This window comes from Oncorhynchus mykiss, chromosome 17, assembly GCF_057628025.1.
Source record: "Oncorhynchus mykiss isolate SJ-2025 chromosome 17, ASM5762802v1, whole genome shotgun sequence".
Taxonomy (NCBI): Eukaryota; Metazoa; Chordata; class Actinopteri; order Salmoniformes; family Salmonidae; genus Oncorhynchus; species Oncorhynchus mykiss.
The window spans coordinates 75,754,569-75,777,491 of NC_143038.1; the positions used below are offsets into that span (position 1 = coordinate 75,754,569).

The following is a 22,923-nucleotide window of genomic DNA, read 5'->3' on the forward strand; positions in this document are numbered from 1 at the left end:
CTCATATGCAAGAATGCATACAGGGTTCTCTGAGACATGATTAGACAGAGAGTGATTTCAGTCATGTACTGCACACATCAAAACCAAGGACAGTGGAATGTTTAGGAATTGTTTTGTGTTTTAGGAAATAGTAGTGTAGAATGTGTAGTGTATTAACACCCCCAACTCTATCTGGGGTCCATAAATAGTTGGATATCAGACAGTTACTTTCCTAATGTAATGATAATAATAAGCTATTTCACAACTCTAAGACAGGGTTATTTTAAAGTGGATGTATTTATTAACCAATAAATATAATTCCAGGATACAAAAACCTGCTCTTCAAACAGAACAGATGAATTAAACATGTCCAATGAGGATAAACAAATCCAACATCCCTGATTTGGGGGACTGAAAATGATGCAGACAATTACATTGATACAAGAAACAATCTGCAATATTAAAGCTGTTCTAAAATGATGTCATAATAAATACTAAACCTCCACTTCCCTTCACGCAGTAATACACCTTTTATCAAATCATTAAACATCTATTATCTATTATCTGTCTGTCTATTCAATTCAATTCAAGGGGCTTTATTGGCATGGGAAACATGTGTTAACATTGCCAAAGCAAGTGAGGTAGATAATATACAAAAGTGAAATAAACAATAAAAATTAACAGTAAACATTACACATACAGAAGTTTCAAAACAATAAAGACATTACAAATGTCATATTATACATATGTGTACAGTGTACAGTGTTGTAACAATGTACAAATGGTTAAAGTACACAAGGGAAAATAAATAAGCATAAATATGTAAATATCTATCTATCTATCTGTCTATCTATCTATCTATCTATCTATCTATCTGTCTATCAATCTATCTATCTATCTGTCTATCTGTCTATCTATCTATCTATCTATCTATCTATCTATCTATCTATCTATCTATCTATCTATCTATCTATCTATCTATCTATCTATCTGTCTATCTGTCTATCAGTCTATCTATCTATCTGTCTATCTATCTATCTATCTATCTATCTATCTATCTATCTATCTATCTATGTCTGTCCATCTATTCATAACTTCCTTTATCTTTCTTTCTTCCTCAATCCATTTAATATCTTATTTTTTATTTCCTCCACCTATCCATCCTTTATTATTAATATTATAATTTAACCCTTATTTTACCAGGTAAGTTGACTGAGAACATTACACATACCCAAAGTCAATCAAACACAAAGCATATGAATAATTGGTTCAATCTTGCTTCATTATGTAAAGTCACCGGTCGGTCCTGTTTTATGAATTAGCTTCATTACTCAATGAGTATCTCCTGCTCTGAAATGGGAAAATGCAGGCTTCTTTCTCTGCTCTTCGTCTTCTCGGTTTACAGCACATTGTGCTTCATCCTCCTCAGGAAATTCTGTAGTTTGAGCCTCAGGCCACAATGCCTTGATGGAGAACTAGAGGACAGGAGAGAAGGGGAAAAAAACAGAGGAGAGAGAGAGAGAGAGAGAGAGAGAGAGAGAGAGAGAGAGAGAGACCAAAAGATACAGAACAAAATGTTAGGAAGATCAGAGAACAGAGGAAGGTTTCTCCAGGTTTCTAAATCAGTCTATCAATCCATCCACCTTTGCCTGGGGTACTCACCATGTGTACTGTGTAGTGGTCCGTGTCTGTCTGTTAGCTCCCTTCTACTCTTCCTCCTCTTCCTGTTGTCTGTCTAGTATCTGGTCCCAGATCTCAGTGTTAACCCACAGCGACCCCGGCAGGGTGAGGCTGGGCTCGGTGCAGGTGATCCAACGGCACAGGGGGCAGCAGACTGTCAGTAGGCCGCTTTGGAGCCTGGACATCGCCTGCAAGCACAGCCCACAGAATGTGTGCTTACAGTGGAGCATCCGAGGGATCTTCTCCCTGCGAGAGTAGGGCTGGAGGCAGATACAGCACTCCATGTCCTCGCTCATCAGACCCATAGCTGGCTGGCTGGGGTGTGGATGGATGGATGGATGGATGGACAGCTGGAATTCTGGACGGAGTGTCAGTGTCTTGGCAGGAAGACGTGGGGTTTAAACGCTGGTCTGAGGTCAGGTTTCCCCTTGTGGTTTGTTAATGTCCTGGTTTGGGCTTGATGAGGATGAGCTGATCCTTGATCTGTGCTTATGGGCATAGGTCAGGAACCTGCAAAAGACATTAAGATGTTAAATTAAATTAGACTCAGTGACTTCATCACTGGCACTATGTAAACATATCTAATGTGATACCGTATCTTAAATCAACAGGCTGTCAGGTTTTTCTGATTAGACATGAAGAAAAAAATATCTTGAAAAATATCACACACATTTATAACTTCCAAAGTTATCAGATATAGACAAACCTTTTCACTTTTATCATTATCAATGAGAGACAATATTTTACTTACAGTTTCCGGAAGATTTTCAGCCCAGCGACCAACTATCCTACGACAAAACTTTGTGTGTGAGAGAGAAGAGTGTGTGTGCTCCTATTTAAAGCTTTGGGGGAGGAGACAAAATTGTGTTTTTTCCCCAGAAAGGGCGGTCTCTCACCTCCTCTACTCTCAGGTGAGGCAGGAAAGTTCCATGGAACGAGTTAAACACTTCTAGGTCACTTCTATAGCATAGTAGGACACTTCAGGAGAATTGCCAGGGTTGCGTATTGACATTTTCAGGGCAGGTGTTTATGTCTACAAAGGGCACGTACACTGAGTGTACAAAACATTAAGAACACCTGCTCTTTCCTTGACATAGAATGAGTGTACAAATGGTGTTCCTAATGTTTGGTACACTCAGTGTAAGTCCAGATTATGACGGATCAATATTTGAAGGGGAATTTCCACTAGAGAGGGGGAAGCACTTATACAACCCTTTCTGTGGACTTGTAGATCCTCTCTGTGGACTTGTAGAACCCTCTATGTGGACTTGTAGAACCCTCTATGTGGACTTGTAGATCCTCTCTTTGGACTTGTAGATCCCTCTCTGTGGATGTGTAGATCCTATCTGTGGACTTGTAGATCCTATCTGTGGACTTGTAGATCCTCTCTGTGGACTTGTAGATCCTCTCTGTGGACTTGTAGACCCCTCTCTCTGAACTTGTAGACCCCTCTCTGTGGACTTGTAGACCCCTCTCTGTGGACTTGTAGACCCCTCTCTGTAGACTTGTAGACCTCTCTCTGTGGACTTGTAGATCCTCTCTGTGGACTTGTAGACCTCTCTCTGTGGACTTGTAGATCCCTCTCTGTGGACTTGTAGACCTCTCTCTGTGGACTTGTAGATCCTTTCTGTGGACTTGTAGACCTCTCTCTGTGGACTTGTAGATCCTCTCTGTGGACTTGTAAACCCCTCTCTGTAGACTTGTAGACCTTTCTCTGTGGACTTGTAGATCCCTCTCTGTAGACTTGTAGACCTCTCTCTGTGGACTTGTAGATCCTCTCTGTGGACTTGTAGAACACACTCTGTGGACTTGTGGATCCCTCTCTGTGGACTTGTAGAACCCTCTCTGTGGACTTGTGGATCCCTCTCTGTGGACTTGTGGATCCATCTCTGTGTACTTGTAGAACCCTCTCTGTGGACTTGCAGAACCCTCTCTGTGGACTTGTAGAACCCTCTCTGTGTACTTGTAGAACCCTCTCTGTGTACTTGTAGAACCCACTCTGTGGACTTGTAGATCCCTCTCTGTGGACTTGTAGAACCCTCTCTGTGGACTTGTAGAACCCTCTCTGTGTACTTGTAAACCCCTCTCTGTGTACTTGTAGAACCCTCTCTGTGGACTTGTAGAACCCTCTCTGTGTACTTGTAGAACCCTCTCTGTGTACTTGTAAACCCCTCTCTGTGTACATGCCTGGTTATTGTAGTGTTAATGTACAGAATCAGTTCAATGGAAGCCAAACCTCTTCTAGATAAGAGACACAGTTCAATGGAAGAAGTTTGTTGAACTTCTCCTATGACCCTTTAATGACTCACTTATCTTACAGCACATTGTTTACCTGTATATTGTGAATGAGGTTTATTATAGTGTATATAGATCACAGGACTCCATGGAAATGTCAGGTGTTAATGAGTGAGTGGGCTATCCAGTTGTTTTTACCATAAACATCTGATGAATTGATGGATGAATGAAACACCAAGAGTTTCAGGCTGCTGTGTTGTTTTAGTTTTAAAGTCACGTGTTTCTAATAAAATCAAGTCACAAATTCAGTGGAAACCTTGTAAACAACCCCCCTAACCAGTCAATTAGAAAACAGTCTCCCTGTTGAAACCGGAGTGTTTTTGAATTGACAATTTATGACGGCTCTACTTTTTGTTCAACTGGAAATTCCAGGTGAAACAAGATTGTCTATTCACCATGTCAGCTAAGTGCCACGAACGCACAACAGACACACACAAACAAACACTAAGTATAAAGAACCACCAAACATTTGCTCTTTAAAATCACCTGCGAAGCAGGTTAATATATTCCATGAACGAAACATACAATTTCACGTCACATAATTAAGCAGGAAATGTGGGTGTATCTCACAAATGAATTCCTATCATTAAAGGCACAGAACAAGACACTGAAAGAGCTTTGTCAAAGTCTTCTGCTAGTTTCTAATGGTTATTTTTCTGCTTTCTGACGTCATGAGTAAGCTGCACACTAAAACAACGTGAGCTAAATGACAGTAAATGATGAGTAATTCTGTTAGCCAGGGACGGTAACCAGCTCTACCGTCAGCCCTGTTTGTCCCAAATGGAACACTATTCCCTACATAGTGCACTACTTTAAAGGCAAAGGCTCTGGTCAAAAGCAGTGCACTATCTATGGAATAGGATAGCAATTGGGACACACCCAGGGACAACAGAGCTGCCTATTTCTCTGTCAGACACCTCAAGGCTATTAATTATCAAGAAAAGTTAAGAAAAACAAACCAAATAGGAGCCATAAAATATACATATTAAACACAAATATTATATATAGGGTCTATATAGACTGTTGTCTCCTCATTAGGGTCTATATAGACTGTTGTCTCCTCATTAGGGTCTATATAGACTGTTGTCTCCTCATTAGGGTCTATATAGACTGTTGTCTCCTCACTAGGGTCTATATAGACTGTTGTCTCCTCATTAGGGTCTATATAGACTGTTGTCTCCTCATTATGGCCTATATAGACTGTTGTCTCCTCATTAGGGTCTATATAGACTGTTGTCTCCTCATTAGGGTCTATATAGACTGTTGCCTCCTCACTAGGGTCTATATAGACTGTTGTCTCCTCACTAGGGTCTATATAGACTGTTGTCTCCTCATTAGGGTCTATATAGACTGTTGTCTCCTCACTAGGGTCTATATAGACTGTTGTCTCCTCACTAGGGTCTATATAGACTGTTGTCTCCTCATTAGGGTCTATATAGACTGTTGTCTCCTCATTAAGGTCTATATAGACTGTTGTCTCCTCATTAGGGTCTATATAGACTGTTGTCTCCTCATTAGGGTCTATATAGACTGTTGTCTCCTCACTAGGGTCTATATAGACTGTTGTCTCCTCATTAGGGTCTATATAGACTGTTGTCTCCTCATTAGGGTCTATATAGGCTGTTGTCTCCTCACTAGGGTCTATATAGACTGTTGTCTCCTCATTAGGGTCTATATAGACTGTTGTCTCCTCATTAAGGTCTATATAGACTGTTGTCTCCTCATTAGGGTCTATATAGACTGTTGTCTCCTCATTAGGGTCTATATAGACTGTTGTCTCCTCACTAGGGTCTATATAGACTGTTGTCTCCTCATTAGGGTCTATATAGACTGTTGTCTCCTCATTAGGGCCTGTATAGACTGTTGTCTCCTCATTATGGCCTATATAGACTGTTGTCTCCTCATTAGGGCCTGTATAGACTGTTGTCTCCTCATTAGGGCCTGTATAGACTGTTGTCTCCTCATTACGGTCTATATAGTTGTGATGGGGGGGGGAGAGACTATGACGTGGTGAGGAGGGGAAGAGGCTGTGATGATGTGAGGTGGGGAAGAGGCTGTGACGATGTGAGGAGGGGAAGAGGCTGTGACGTGGTGAGGGGGGAAGAGGCTGTGACGTGGTGAGGGGGGGAAGAGGCTGTGATGTGGTGAGGGGGGGAAGAGGCTGTGACGTGGTGAGGAGGGGGGGGGGAAGATGCTGTGATGTGGTGGGGGGAGGAGGCTGTGACGTGGTGAGGAGGGGAAGAGGCTGTGACGTGGTGAGGGGGGAAGAGGCTGTGACGTGGTGAGGAGGGAAAGGGGCTGTGACGTGGTGAGGAGGGGAAGAGGCTGTGACGTGGTGAGTAGGGGAAGAGGCTGTGACGTGGTGAGGAGGGGAAGAGGCTGTGACGTGGTGAGGAGGGGAAGAGGCTGTGACGTGGTGAGTAGGGGAAGAGGCTGTGACGTGGTGAGGAGGGGGGGAAGATGCTGTGATGTGGTGGGGGGGGGGCTGTGACGTGGTGAGGAGGGGAAGGGAGGCTGTGACGTGGTTAGGGTGGGGGCTGTGACGTGGTGAGGAGGGGAAGAGAGGCTGTGACGTGGTGAGGAGAGGGGGGGGAGGCTGTGACGTGGTGAGGGGAGGGGAGGAAGAGGCTGTGACATGGTGAGGGGGGGAAGAGGCTGTGATGTGGTGTGGGGGGTAAGAGGCTGTCAAGTGGTGAGGTAAGGGAAGAGGCTGTGACGTGGTGAGGAGGGGGGGAGAGGCTGTGACGTGGTGAGGGGGGTAAGAGGCTGTGACGTGGTGAGGAGTGGAAGAGCTTGTGACGTGGTGAGGTAAGGAAGAGGCTGTGACGTTGTGAGGAGGGGGAGAGGCTGTGACGTGGTGAGGAGGGGGGGAAGATGCTGTGATGTGGTGAGGGGGGGAAGAGGCTGTGATGTGGTGAGGGGGGGAAGAGGCTGTGACGTGGTGAGGAGGGGGGGAAGATGCTGTGATGTGGTGGGGGGAGGAGGCTGTGACGTGGTGAGGAGGGGAAGAGGCTGTGACGTGGTGAAGGAGGAAGAGGCTGTGACGTGGTGAGGAGGGGAAGGGGCTGTGACGTGGTGAGGAGGGGAAGAGGCTGTGACGTGGTGAGGGGGGGAAGAGGCTGTGATGTGGTGAGGGGGGGAAGAGGCTGTGACGTGGTGAGGGGGGGAAGAGGCTGTGACGTGGTGAGGAGGGGAAGAGGCTGTGACGTGGTGAGGAGGGGAAGGGGCTGTGACGTGGTGAGGAGGGGAAGAGGCTGTGACGTGGTGAGGGGGGGAAGAGGCTGTGATGTGGTGAGGGGGGGAAGAGGCTGTGACGTGGTGAGGAGGGGGGGGGAAGATGCTGTGATGTGGTGGGGGGAGGAGGCTGTGACGTGGTGAGGAGGGGAAGAGGCTGTGACTTGGTGAGGGGGGAAGAGGCTGTGACGTGGTGAGGAGGGGAAGGGGCTGTGACGTGGTGAGGAGGGGAAGAGGCTGTGACGTGGTGAGGAGGGGAAGAGGCTGTGATGTGGTGAGTAGGGTAAGAGGCTGTGACGTGGTGAGGAGGGGGGGAAGATGCTGTGATGTGGTGGGGGGGGGCTGTGACGTGGTGAGGAGGGGAAGGGAGGCTGTGACGTGGTGAGGGGGGGCTGTGACGTGGTGAGGAGGGGAAGAGAGGCTGTGACGTGGTGAGGAGAGGGGGGGAGAGGCTGTGACGTGGTGAGGAGGGGAAGAGAGGCTGTGACGTGGTGAGGAGAGGGGGGGAGAGGCTGTGACGTGGTGAGGGGAGGGGAGGAAGAGGCTGTGACATGGACTGGAAAACTGGACTGGAAAACTGGAAATTCCAGGTGAAACACACTTGTCTATTCACCATGTCAGCTAAGTGCCACGCACGCACAACAGACAAACACAAACAAACACTAAGTATAAAGAACCATCAAACATTTGTTCTTTAAAATTGCCTGCGAAGCAGGTTAATATATTCCATGAACTAAACATACAATTTCACATCACATAATTAAGCAGGAAATCTGGGTGTATTTCACAAATGAATTCCTATCATTAAAGGGCCAGAACAAGAGACTGAAAGAGCTTTGTCAAAGTCTTCTGCTAGTTTCTAATGGTTATTTTTCTGCTTTCTGAAGTCATGAGTAAGCTGCACACTAAAACAACGTGAGCTAAATGAGAGTAAATGATGAGTAATTCTGTTAGCCAGGGACAGTAACCAGCTCTACCGTCAGCCCTGTTTGTCCCAAATGGAACCCTATATATGGATCATCCTTGAGATAAAGGTCCCACAGTTGACAGTGCATGTCAGAGCAAAAACCAAGCCATGAAGTGGAAGGAATTGTCTGTAGAGCTCTGAGACAGGATTGTGTCGAGGCACAGATCTGGGTAAGGTTACCAAGACATATCTGCCTTATAAAGGTCCCCAAAAACACAGTGAACTCCATCATTCTTAAATGGAAGAAGTCTGGAACCACCAAGACTCTTCATAGAGCTGGCCGCCAGGCCAAACTGAGCAGTAGGGGGGGAAGCACCTTGGTCAAGGAGGTGACCAAGAACACAATGGTCACTCTGACAGAGCTCCAGAGTTCCTCTGTGGATATGGGAGAACCTTCCTGAAGGACAATCTGCTGCAGCAATCCACCAAATCAGGACTTTATGGTAGAGTGGCCAGACGGAAGCCACTCCTCAGTAAAAAAACACATGACAGCCCTCTTGGAGTTTGCCAAAAGGCATCTAACGGACTCTCAGACCATGAGAAACAAGATGATCTGGTCTGATGAAACCAAGATAGAACACTTTGGCTTGAATACCAAGCGTCACGTCTGGAGGAAACCTGGCACCATCCCAACGGTGAGAAATGGTGGTGGCAGCATCATGTTGTTGGGATGTTTTTCAGCAGCAGGGACTGGGAGACAAGTCAGGATCAAGGGAAAGATGAACAGAGCAAAGTACAGAGAGATCGTTGATGAAAACCTGGTCCAGAGCGATCAGGACCTCAGACTGGGGTAAATGTTCACCTTCTAACAGGACAAGGACCCTAAGCACACAGCCAAGACAACACAGGAGTGACTTTGGGACAAGTCTCTGAATGTCCTTAAGTGGCCCAACCAGAGCCTGGAATGAACACGATCGAACATCTCTGGAGAGAAAAAAGCTGTGCAGCAACATTCCTTATCAACCTGACAGAACTTGAGAGGATCTGCAGAGAAGAATGGGAGAAACTCCCCAAACATAGGTATGCCAACCTTGATGGCTGAGCATATTATATTTATTCAATTTTAGAACAAGGCTGTAATGTAACAAAATGTGGAAAAAGTCAGTGGGTCTGAAAACTTTCTGAATGCACTGTGATGTCTAATCATTAGGGCCTCTATAGACTGTTGTCTTCTCATTAGGGCCTCTATAGACTGTTGTCTCCTCATTAGGGCCTCTATAGACTGTTGTCTCCTCATTAAATCAAAATCAAATCAAATCAAATTTATTTATATAGCCCTTTGTACATCATCTGATATCTCAAAGTGCTGTACAGAAACCCAGCCTAAAACCACAAACAGCAAGCAATGCAGGTGTAGAAGCACGGTGGCTAGGAAAAACTCCCTAGAAAGGCCAAAACCTAGGAAGAAACCTAGAGAGGAACCAGGCTATGTGGGGTGGCCAGTCCTCTTCTGGCTGTGCCGGGTGGAGATTATAACAGAACATGGCCAAGATGTTCAAATGTTCATAAATGACCAGCATGGTCCAATAATAATAAGGCAGAACAGTTGAAACTGGAGCAGCAGCACGGCCAGGTGGACTGGGGACAGCAAGGAGTCATCATGTCAGGTAGTCCTGAGGCATGGTCCTAGGGCTCAGGTCCTCCGAGAGAGAGAAAGAAAGAAAGACTTAGAGAGAACACACTTAAATTCACACAGGACACCGAATAGGACAGAAGAAGTACTCCAGATATAACAAACTGACCCTAGCCCCCGACACATAAACTACTGCAGCATAAATACTGGAGGCTGAGACAGGAGGGGTCAGGAGACACTGTGGCCCCATCCGAGGACACCCCCGGACAGGGCCAAACTGGAAGGATATAACCCCACACACTTTGCCAAAGCACAGCCCCCACACCACTAGAGGGATATCTTCAACCACCAACTTAGGGCCTCTATAGACTGATGTCTCCTCATTAGGGGCTCTATAGACTGATATCTCCTCATTAGGGCCTCTATAGACTGATGTCTCCTCATTAGGGCCTCTATAGACTGATGTCTCCTCATTAGGGGCTCTATAGACTGTTGTCTCCTCATTAGGGCCTCTATAGACTGTTGTCTCCTCACTAGGGCCTCTATAGACTGTTGTCTCCTCACTAGGGCCTCTATAGACTGATGTCTCCTCATTAGGGCCTATACTGACTGTTGTCTCCTCATCTGAACCAATCGTCCACCGCAGGAGCCTCGGTCTGATTCTGATACCACGGTGCCAGAACCGGCATGTACCCCGATACACACTGAAAGGGGGAGAGGTTAGTGGAGGAGTGGCGGAGCAAGTCCTGCGCCATCTCTGCCCGGGGCAAGAACACTGCCCACTCCCCCGGCCGGTCCTGGCAATAGGAACACAGAAAACTGCCCACATCCTGGTTCACTCACTCTCTGCCCATTACTGACGGGGAGAAAACCTGAGGTGAGGCTGATCGAGACCCTCAAACGTTCCATGAACACCCTCCAGACTCTCGAAGTGAACTGCAGACCTCGTTCAGACACTATATCCTCAGGAACCTCGTAGTGCTGGAAGACGTAAACAGAGCCTCCGCAGTTTGTAGGGCCGTAGGGAGACCGGGCAGAGGGAGGAGACGACAGGACTTAGAGAAACGATCCCTCTTTATGTCCAAAAAACTCAGTTTAAATTGGCTACAGATGAGAACTACAGATGAGAAATTGGTTCAAGCATTTCCACATGTTTTTCCTGCTTGTGTGTTAACGAGGGCACAATCTCGCAAGCTAGGAGATGTGGTGGATTTGGCTAGTTCCATTTTTGAGAATGTTAAGGTAGAAGACAATGCACCAAGTATGCCTTCTGCAATGCAGACAGTTTTTACCCCTGTAAAAACTAAGGCAGGGGAAAACGAAATTGTGCCCCAATTACATTACATTCTTTTGTCTGTCACCCCTGAGAAGGTGATTGAATGTCAAAAAGAAGACACCAGTCTTCGCAAGTGTTTTGCTTTGGTAATTTCCATTGAGGAAGCTAAAACTAGAGAGGCCGCCTACTTCATGGAAGCAGGAGTTTTGATGCGTAAATGGGCATCTCATGACACCATTAACGACTGGAGTGAAGTGTGTCAAGTGGTTGTTCCTACACCGTTCCGACAGCAGGTGCTGTCACTCGCCCATGACCAGGCGTGGTCTGGACACTTGGTGATCACAAAGACTTATAACCGGGTCCTTCGTCATTTCTTCTGGCCAGGTTTGAAGTCTGACGTGGTCCAATTTTGTAAAACATGTCACATATGCCAACTCACTGGGAAAGTGAATCAAACAGTTCCACGAGCGCCACTCTGCCCGATTCCTGTGGTGGGGGAACCGTTTGAAAGAGTGATAATTGATTGTGTAGATCCATTGCCGAAAACCAGGTCAGGTAACCAGTTCCTACTAACAATAATGTGCAGTGCTACTCGATACCCAGAGGCTATTCCTCTCCGTACTATAACGGCTAAGACTGTGGTGAAGGCACTAGTGAAGTTCTTCTCTACGTTTGGACTCCCTAAAGTAATCCAAACTGATCAGGGATCCAACTTCATGTCTAAACTGTTTTCAAATGTGTTAAAGACATTGTGTATTTCCCATCAGGTCTCTAGTCAGTATCATCCAGAGAGTCAAGGGGCTCTAGAACGCTGGCATCAGACGCTGAAGGCAATGCTACGCAAGTATTGTATGGATACCAGTACTGATTGGGATGAGGGGGTGCCCTTTGTCTTATTTGCTATAAGGGAAACGATACAAGAGTCCTTAGGGTTCAGCCCTGCTGACCTTGTATTTGGACACACGCCACAGGGTCCGCTTAAAGTTTTGAAGGAGCATATCTTAACTCCTACACCCAGTAGCGCCCCTAAAAATGTGTTGGAATATGACAGTAAGAAGCGGGAGAGACTGCACGCCGCATGTGCGTTAGCCCAAAAGTCTCTCTCCTCGTCTCAAAAACGCATGAAGTTGCATTATGACAAAAAGGCTGTTGGCCGTTCATTTGCACCAGGGGATCAAGGTTTAGTTTTGTTGCCAATCCCTGGCTCATCTCTGTCAGCACGTTGTTCTGGACCATATCTGGTGGAAAAGAAAATCAATGACACCAATTATGTGATAAAGACACCAGATAGAAGGCGTTCTTCCCGTGTGTGTCATGTTAACATGCTGAAAACATATTATGTGCGTGATTCTCCAGACAGCTCCTCAAGTAAGCCGGTCCAGACCGCCGTCTCCAGTGTGGCTGCGGTGGTGCTGAAGCCTGGCTGGGACCTAGATGAGGATAAGGAGGACGGGTTGGAGTTACGCCATACGTTACAGCAAGGTGAACGCCTATGTAATTCAGAGATGCTGAAGAAGTTACCCTCTCAAATGGAACATTTGGATAATGATCAAACTAAGGATCTTATCCTATTGATAAACAGTTTTCTCAGTGTGTTTCAGGACATTCCAAGTCGCACATCCATCTTGGAACATGACGTGGATGTGGGGAACGCTGTTCCTATACGTCAGCATCCGTACCGGGTTAGTGCTAAGAAAAGGGAGGTAATGAAAAGTGAGGTAGCTTATTTATTACAGAATGACATGGCAAAACTCAGTAACAGCTCCTGGAGTTCCCCATGTATTCTTGTTCCTAAGCCTGACGGTACATCCCGCTTATGTACGGACTATCGTCGCGTAAATGCAGTTACAAAGTCGGATTCTTTTCCTCTACCTCGCTTAGATGACTCTATTGATAGAATTGGCTCTGCTGCTTACGTGAGTACGTTAGATTTGCTAAAAGGTTATTGGCAGGTGCCTCTGACCTCTCGAGCTTCTGACATATCGGCTTTTGTTACACCAGATAACTTTGTACAATACACTGTGATGCCCTTTGGCATGTGTAATGCACCTGCTACTTTTCAGCGGCTAGTTAACATTGTGTTTGCAGATCTGCCAAATTGTACTGCTTACCTTGACAATGTGGTGATTCATTCGTCTACTTGGTCTGATCATCTCTCCACTTTGAAAAGTGTGTTTCAGCGGTTGGAGAATGCTTCTTTAACCCTCAATTTGGCCAAGTGTGAGTTTGGGAAGGTAACTGTGACTTACTTAGGTAAACAAGTGGGACGAGGTCAAGTGCGCCCAGTAACTGGCAAAGTGGAAGCAATTGTTGCTTTTCCTGCTCCCACGACTCGCCGCCAGTTACGCAGATTCCTGGGGATGGTAGGGTACTATCGTACCTTCTGTAAGAATTTCTTGACGGTAGTAGCTCCCCTTTCATCTCTGCTTAGTCCCAAGGTACCATTCAAGTGGTCCAAGGACTGTAACTACGCTTTTGAGTCCGCTAAAGTGTTACTTTGTAGTGCCCCAGTGCTTGCCGCCCCCAACTTTGACAAACCTTTTAAGTTGGAGGTAGATGCTAGTATAGTGGGGGTGGGAGCGGTTCTCTTACAGGAAGATGAAGACGGAGTGGATCGGCCCGTCAGTTTCTTCTCCCGTAAGTTCAACTCGTGTCAGTCAAGGTACTCTACAATTGAGCAAGAGACGCTGGCTTTATTGCTTGCCTTACAGTTCTTTGAGGTATATGTGGGCTCCAGTGCCTTGCCTGTTATGGTCTTCACGGACCATAATCCATTGGTGTTCTTGAAGCAAATGTACAACCAGAACCGCCGCCTTATGCGGTGGGCTCTGATTGTACAAGGATATAATGGCTTCCTGAAATCCCTCAAGCAGCTGATTGGTCGACTCCAGGGCTAATTGGAGAGCTGACCCTGCCCCCTCGTCAAGACGCAGCTGTCTCCAATTACCCATTCCTTCCGAAGCTATATAAAAGCCAGTGTTCTGTTCAGGAGAGAGAGATTTTTTGGAGGTAGGGATTACTGAGAGAGATTTGCTGGGAGGTCATTGCAGAGCGATTGTTTGTGATAGAGAGATTTGCTGGGAGGTCATTGCAGAGCGATTGATTGTGATAGAGAGATTTTTGCTGGAGGTGGATTTGCTGGGAGTTCATTGCTGGGAAGTGGTATGTTCTGTGAGTTTATTGCTCAGGTAGAGCTTAGTTGATGTCCTTTGTTTCTTAGTTTGTTTGTAAAATTGTTTAATATTCTGTTTCATTTGTTCCCAAGGGGAAAGGGGAAGGCACCTTGGGAGTGCTTAGGCAAGAGGCCCGCGGGCATACATATACCCGTAGTATATTCATTGTCTAGGCACACTAGGTAAGACCTGGGCGGATCACCCCCTGTATTTTGGTTAGGGCACCAGGTGGTGCTAAATTAGGTAAGTAGTGGGTAGGCAGGTAAGATAAGGAGAGGGGGGGGGCTTTGAGATTTACTTTCTTTGCTTTGGTTCCATCCAGCCCCTTTTCCCCATATTACCGTGTAAAGGAATAAAGTCCTTGTAAACGGTACCACATTCTGTCTGTTGTCATCCTTACTCGCACCTACAGTCCATACCTTTTTCACTTCCCGGGGAGCTTAGTTGTAGCAGGGTGTTGCGTTCCCTCTTCATAGAGGCGTGCGTAACAGCGTTATGTTCAGTAATGCATTGTCTCAAATAACATCCAGTGAATTTGCAGAGAGCCAAATCAAATTACAGAAATACTCATCATAAACATTGATGAAAGATACAAGTGTATCCGATCGTATCCGATACGATTAAAGATAAACTTCTTGTTAATCCAGCCACTGTGTCCGATTTCAAAAAGGCTTTACGGCGAAAGCAAACCATACTATTATCTGAGGATAGCACCCCATCAAACAAACACAGACAATCATATTTCATCCCGCCAGGCGTGACACAAAACTCAGAAATAAAGATATAATTCATGCCTTACCTTTGAAGATCTTCTTTTGTTGGCACTCCAATATGTCCCATAAACATCACAAATAGTCCTTTTGTTCGATAAATTCCATGGTTATACACTCAACCCTCATTCTGAACAGCCCTACTTCTTCATTACACAAAGGAAAAACATCAACCAATTTCAAAAGACTGGATCCACATAGAAAACCCATTGAATAGAGAGTGACCTCAAAAAAAGATTTTCCTGGATGGTTTGTCCTCGGGGTTTCTTCTGCCAAATAAGTTCTGTTATACTCACAGACATCATTCAAACAGTTTTAGAAACTTCAGACTGTTTTCTATCCTAATCTACAAATCATATGCATATCCTAGCCTCTGGGCCTGAGTAGCAGGTAGTTAACTTTGGGCAAGCATTTCATCCGGACGTGAAAATACCGCCCCCTAGCCTAGAGAGGTTTAACTGTCTGTTCCCCCATGTTTGTTTGTATGTAAGACGGTCCGTTATTGTGGGGTCGCATTATTCTGTTGTATTTGTCTATTTTGAGTCAATTACGTTTATTACTCATATCTGATGTCCTGCACCTGACTCCTCTACACCAGCTACACATAGGGTTGATTACATATACTACATACCGCACTAGCTGGTCTCTGGTCTAAAGTAGTATACTATATAAGGAATAGGGGCCATTTCAGACACCATCTGTCTGTCTATTTGAAGAGCTTCTTCATGGTTTCAAGACAGGCTAGTGACCAATTCAATAACTCACAGCAGGAAATGAAACGTACACAACCAAAACAGACATGAGTTCCACCAATCAGAGAAGGACTTCCTAAAAACACCACTTCGGTACAGCTACGACCAGAAGTGACCCTAAGCCTTTTCCTAACCTTTAACCTCATTCTCCTTACCTGCTACGTTAATTCCCCTAACATGCTGCATAAATTATCCTAACCTGCAACGTTAATTCCCCTAACATGCTGCATAAATTCTCCTAACCTGCAACGTTAATTCCCCTAACATGCTGCATAAATTCTCCTAACCTGCAACGAAGAATTCAATTCTGGTTATTGCTTTATCAAAGTGATGTGTTTTTAGGGAATCTCATATGCAAGAATGCATACAGGGTTCTCTGAGACATGATTAGACAGAGAGTGATTTCAGTCATGTACTGCACACATCAAAACCAAGGACAGTGGAATGTTTAGGGTTTGTTTTGTGTTTTAGGAAATAGTAGTGTAGAATGTGTAGTGTATTAACACCCCCTACTCTATCTGGGGTCCATAAATAGTTGGATATCAGACAGTTACTTTCCTAATGTAATGATAATAATAAGCTATTTCACAACTCTAAGACAGGGTTATTTTAAAGTGGATGTATTTATTAACCAATAAATATAATTCCAGGATACAAAAACCTGCTCTTCAAACAGAACAGATGAATTAAACATGTCCAATGAGGATAAACAAATCCAACATCCCTGATTTGGGGGACTGAAAATGATGCAGACAATTACATTGATACAAGAAACAATCTGCAATATTAAAGCTGTTCTAAAATGATGTCATAATAAATACTAAACCTCCACTTCCCTTCACGCAGTAATACACCTTTTATCAAATCATTAAACATCTATTATCTATTATCTGTCTGTCTATTCAATTCAATTCAAGGGGCTTTATTGGCATGGGAAACATGTGTTAACATTGCCAAAGCAAGTGAGGTAGATAATATACAAAAGTGAAATAAACAATAAAAATTAACAGTAAACATTACACATACAGAAGTTTCAAAACAATAAAGACATTACAAATGTCATATTATACATATGTGTACAGTGTACAGTGTTGTAACAATGTACAAATGGTTAAAGTACACAAGGGAAAATAAATAAGCATAAATATGTAAATATCTATCTATCTATCTGTCTATCTATCTATCTATCTATCTATCTATCTGTCTATCAATCTATCTATCTATCTGTCTATCTGTCTATCTATCTATCTATCTATCTATCTATCTATCTATCTATCTATCTATCTATCTATCTATCTATCTATCTATCTATCTGTCTATCTGTCTATCAGTCTATCTATCTATCTGTCTATCTATCTATCTATCTATCTATCTATCTATCTATCTATCTATCTATCTATCTATCTATCTATGTCTGTCCATCTATTCATAACTTCCTTTATCTTTCTTTCTTCCTCAATCCATTTAATATCTTATTTTTTATTTCCTCCACCTATCCATCCTTTATTATTAATATTATAATTTAACCCTTATTTTACCAGGTAAGTTGACTGAGAACATTACACATACCCAAAGTCAATCAAACACAAAGCATATGAATAATTGGTTCAATCTTGCTTCATTATGTAAAGTCACCGGTCGGTCCTGTTTTATGAATTAGCTTCATTACTCAATGAGTATCTCCTGCTCTGAAATGGGAAAATGCAGGCTTCTTTCTCTGCTCTTCGTCTTCTCGGTTTACAGCACATTGTGCTTCATCCTCCTCAGGAAATTCTGTAGTTTGAGCCTCAGGCCACAATGCCTTGATGGAGAACTAGAGGACAGGAGAGAAGGGGAAAAAAACAGAGGAGAGAGAGAGAGAGAGAGAGAGAGAGAGAGAGAGAGACCAAAAGATACAGAACAAAATGTTAGGAAGATCAGAGAACAGAGCAAGGTTTCTCCAGGTTTCTAAATCAGTCTATCAATCCATCCACCTTTGCCTGGGGTACTCACCATGTGTACTGTGTAGTGGTCCGTGCCTGTCTGTTAGCTCCCTTCTACTCTTCCTCCTCTTCCTGTTGTCTGTCTAGTATCTGGTCCCAGATCTCAGTGTTAACCCACAGCGACCCCGGCAGGGTGAGGCTGGGCTCGGTGCAGGTGATCCAACGGCACAGGGGGCAGCAGACTGTCAGTAGGCCGCTTTGGAGCCTGGACATCGCCTGCAAGCACAGCCCACAGAATGTGTGCTTACAGTGGAGCATCCGAGGGATCTTCTCCCTGCGAGAGTAGGGCTGGAGGCAGATACAGCACTCCATGTCCTCGCTCATCAGACCCATAGCTGGCTGGCTGGGGTGTGGATGGATGGATGGATGGATGGACAGCTGGAATTCTGGACGGAGTGTCAGTGTCTTGGCAGGAAGACGTGGGGTTTAAACGCTGGTCTGAGGTCAGGTTTCCCCTTGTGGTTTGTTAATGTCCTGGTTTGGGCTTGATGAGGATGAGCTGATCCTTGATCTGTGCTTATGGGCATAGGTCAGGAACCTGCAAAAGACATTAAGATGTTAAATTAAATTAGACTCAGTGACTTCATCACTGGCACTATGTAAACATATCTAATGTGATACCGTATCTTAAATCAACAGGCTGTCAGGTTTTTCTGATTAGACATGAAGAAAAAAATATCTTGAAAAATATCACACACATTTATAACTTCCAAAGTTATCAGATATAGACAAACCTTTTCACTTTTATCATTATCAATGAGAGACAATATTTTACTTACAGTTTCCGGAAGATTTTCAGCCCAGCGACCAACTATCCTACGACAAAACTTTGTGTGTGAGAGAGAAGAGTGTGTGTGCTCCTATTTAAAGCTTTGGGGGAGGAGACAAAATTGTGTTTTTTCCCCAGAAAGGGCGGTCTCTCACCTCCTCTACTCTCAGGTGAGGCAGGAAAGTTCCATGGAACGAGTTAAACACTTCTAGGTCACTTCTATAGCATAGTAGGACACTTCAGGAGAATTGCCAGGGTTGCGTATTGACATTTTCAGGGCAGGTGTTTATGTCTACAAAGGGCACGTACACTGAGTGTACAAAACATTAAGAACACCTGCTCTTTCCTTGACATAGAATGAGTGTACAAATGGTGTTCCTAATGTTTGGTACACTCAGTGTAAGTCCAGATTATGACGGATCAATATTTGAAGGGGAATTTCCACTAGAGAGGGGGAAGCACTTATACAACCCTTTCTGTGGACTTGTAGATCCTCTCTGTGGACTTGTAGAACCCTCTATGTGGACTTGTAGAACCCTCTATGTGGACTTGTAGATCCTCTCTTTGGACTTGTAGATCCCTCTCTGTGGATGTGTAGATCCTATCTGTGGACTTGTAGATCCTATCTGTGGACTTGTAGATCCTCTCTGTGGACTTGTAGATCCTCTCTGTGGACTTGTAGACCCCTCTCTCTGAACTTGTAGACCCCTCTCTGTGGACTTGTAGACCCCTCTCTGTGGACTTGTAGACCCCTCTCTGTAGACTTGTAGACCTCTCTCTGTGGACTTGTAGATCCTCTCTGTGGACTTGTAGACCTCTCTCTGTGGACTTGTAGATCCCTCTCTGTGGACTTGTAGACCTCTCTCTGTGGACTTGTAGATCCTTTCTGTGGACTTGTAGACCTCTCTCTGTGGACTTGTAGATCCTCTCTGTGGACTTGTAAACCCCTCTCTGTAGACTTGTAGACCTTTCTCTGTGGACTTGTAGATCCCTCTCTGTAGACTTGTAGACCTCTCTCTGTGGACTTGTAGATCCTCTCTGTGGACTTGTAGAACACACTCTGTGGACTTGTGGATCCCTCTCTGTGGACTTGTAGAACCCTCTCTGTGGACTTGTGGATCCCTCTCTGTGGACTTGTGGATCCATCTCTGTGTACTTGTAGAACCCTCTCTGTGGACTTGCAGAACCCTCTCTGTGGACTTGTAGAACCCTCTCTGTGTACTTGTAGAACCCTCTCTGTGTACTTGTAGAACCCACTCTGTGGACTTGTAGATCCCTCTCTGTGGACTTGTAGAACCCTCTCTGTGGACTTGTAGAACCCTCTCTGTGTACTTGTAAACCCCTCTCTGTGTACTTGTAGAACCCTCTCTGTGGACTTGTAGAACCCTCTCTGTGTACTTGTAGAACCCTCTCTGTGTACTTGTAAACCCCTCTCTGTGTACATGCCTGGTTATTGTAGTGTTAATGTACAGAATCAGTTCAATGGAAGCCAAACCTCTTCTAGATAAGAGACACAGTTCAATGGAAGAAGTTTGTTGAACTTCTCCTATGACCCTTTAATGACTCACTTATCTTACAGCACATTGTTTACCTGTATATTGTGAATGAGGTTTATTATAGTGTATATGGATCACAGGACTCCATGGAAATGTCAGGTGTTAATGAGTGAGTGGGCTATCCAGTTGTTTTTACCATAAACATCTGATGAATTGATGGATGAATGAAACACCAAGAGTTTCAGGCTGCTGTGTTGTTTTAGTTTTAAAGTCACGTGTTTCTAATAAAATCAAGTCACAAATTCAGTGGAAACCTTGTAAACAACCCCCCTAACCAGTCAATTAGAAAACAGTCTCCCTGTTGAAACCGGAGTGTTTTTGAATTGACAATTTATGACGGCTCTACTTTTTGTTCAACTGGAAATTCCAGGTGAAACAAGATTGTCTATTCACCATGTCAGCTAAGTGCCACGAACGCACAACAGACACACACAAACAAACACTAAGTATAAAGAACCACCAAACATTTGCTCTTTAAAATCACCTGCGAAGCAGGTTAATATATTCCATGAACGAAACATACAATTTCACGTCACATAATTAAGCAGGAAATGTGGGTGTATCTCACAAATGAATTCCTATCATTAAAGGCACAGAACAAGACACTGAAAGAGCTTTGTCAAAGTCTTCTGCTAGTTTCTAATGGTTATTTTTCTGCTTTCTGACGTCATGAGTAAGCTGCACACTAAAACAACGTGAGCTAAATGACAGTAAATGATGAGTAATTCTGTTAGCCAGGGACGGTAACCAGCTCTACCGTCAGCCCTGTTTGTCCCAAATGGAACACTATTCCCTACATAGTGCACTACTTTAAAGGCAAAGGCTCTGGTCAAAAGCAGTGCACTATCTATGGAATAGGATAGCAATTGGGACACACCCAGGGACAACAGAGCTGCCTATTTCTCTGTCAGACACCTCAAGGCTATTAATTATCAAGAAAAGTTAAGAAAAACAAACCAAATAGGAGCCATAAAATATACATATTAAACACAAATATTATATATAGGGTCTATATAGACTGTTGTCTCCTCATTAGGGTCTATATAGACTGTTGTCTCCTCATTAGGGTCTATATAGACTGTTGTCTCCTCACTAGGGTCTATATAGACTGTTGTCTCCTCATTAGGGTCTATATAGACTGTTGTCTCCTCACTAGGGTCTATATAGACTGTTGTCTCCTCATTAGGGTCTATATAGACTGTTGTCTCCTCATTATGGCCTATATAGACTGTTGTCTCCTCATTAGGGTCTATATAGACTGTTGTCTCCTCATTAGGGTCTATATAGACTGTTGCCTCCTCACTAGGGTCTATATAGACTGTTGTCTCCTCACTAGGGTCTATATAGACTGTTGTCTCCTCATTAGGGTCTATATAGACTGTTGTCTCCTCACTAGGGTCTATATAGACTGTTGTCTCCTCATTAGGGTCTATATAGACTGTTGTCTCCTCATTATGGCCTATATAGACTGTTGTCTCCTCATTAGGGTCTATATAGACTGTTGTCTCCTCATTAGGGTCTATATAGACTGTTGCCTCCTCACTAGGGTCTATATAGACTGTTGTCTCCTCACTAGGGTCTATATAGACTGTTGTCTCCTCATTAGGGTCTATATAGACTGTTGTCTCCTCACTAGGGTCTATATAGACTGTTGTCTCCTCACTAGGGTCTATATAGACTGTTGTCTCCTCATTAGGGTCTATATAGACTGTTGTCTCCTCATTAAGGTCTATATAGACTGTTGTCTCCTCATTAGGGTCTATATAGACTGTTGTCTCCTCATTAGGGTCTATATAGACTGTTGTCTCCTCACTAGGGTCTATATAGACTGTTGTCTCCTCATTAGGGTCTATATAGACTGTTGTCTCCTCATTAGGGTCTATATAGGCTGTTGTCTCCTCACTAGGGTCTATATAGACTGTTGTCTCCTCATTAGGGTCTATATAGACTGTTGTCTCCTCATTAAGGTCTATATAGACTGTTGTCTCCTCATTAGGGTCTATATAGACTGTTGTCTCCTCATTAGGGTCTATATAGACTGTTGTCTCCTCACTAGGGTCTATATAGACTGTTGTCTCCTCATTAGGGTCTATATAGACTGTTGTCTCCTCATTAGGGCCTGTATAGACTGTTGTTTCCTCATTATGGCCTATATAGACTGTTGTCTCCTCATTAGGGCCTGTATAGACTGTTGTCTCCTCATTAGGGCCTGTATAGACTGTTGTCTCCTCATTACGGTCTATATAGTTGTGATGGGGGGGGGAGAGACTATGACGTGGTGAGGAGGGGAAGAGGCTGTGATGATGTGAGGTGGGGAAGAGGCTGTGACGATGTGAGGAGGGGAAGAGGCTGTGACGTGGTGAGGGGGGAAGAGGCTGTGACGTGGTGAGGGGGGGAAGAGGCTGTGATGTGGTGAGGGGGGGAAGAGGCTGTGACGTGGTGAGGAGGGGGGGGGGAAGATGCTGTGATGTGGTGGGGGGAGGAGGCTGTGACGTGGTGAGGAGGGGAAGAGGCTGTGACGTGGTGAGGGGGGAAGAGGCTGTGACGTGGTGAGGAGGGAAAGGGGCTGTGACGTGGTGAGGAGGGGAAGAGGCTGTGACGTGGTGAGTAGGGGAAGAGGCTGTGACGTGGTGAGGAGGGGAAGAGGCTGTGACGTGGTGAGGAGGGGAAGAGGCTGTGACGTGGTGAGTAGGGGAAGAGGCTGTGACGTGGTGAGGAGGGGGGGAAGATGCTGTGATGTGGTGGGGGGGGGGCTGTGACGTGGTGAGGAGGGGAAGGGAGGCTGTGACGTGGTTAGGGTGGGGGCTGTGACGTGGTGAGGAGGGGAAGAGAGGCTGTGACGTGGTGAGGAGAGGGGGGGGAGGCTGTGACGTGGTGAGGGGAGGGGAGGAAGAGGCTGTGACATGGTGAGGGGGGG

The 22,923-nt window shown here is 44.8% G+C and overlaps 2 long non-coding RNA genes across 2 annotated transcripts in view; one reads left to right on the forward strand and one right to left on the reverse strand.

The window, feature by feature from the left end:
• LOC149976510 (uncharacterized) overlaps positions 1-22,923 on the forward strand; it is a 989,396-nt gene that overhangs the window by 21,270 nt on the left and 945,203 nt on the right. The window lies entirely within an intron of this gene.
• Positions 258-2,468, reverse strand: LOC149976512 (uncharacterized). Its single transcript, XR_016488151.1, has 3 exons — positions 2,411-2,468; positions 1,642-2,169; positions 258-1,454 (listed from the first exon to the last, which is right to left on the reverse strand). It is a non-coding gene; the product is annotated as an uncharacterized LOC149976512 (long non-coding RNA).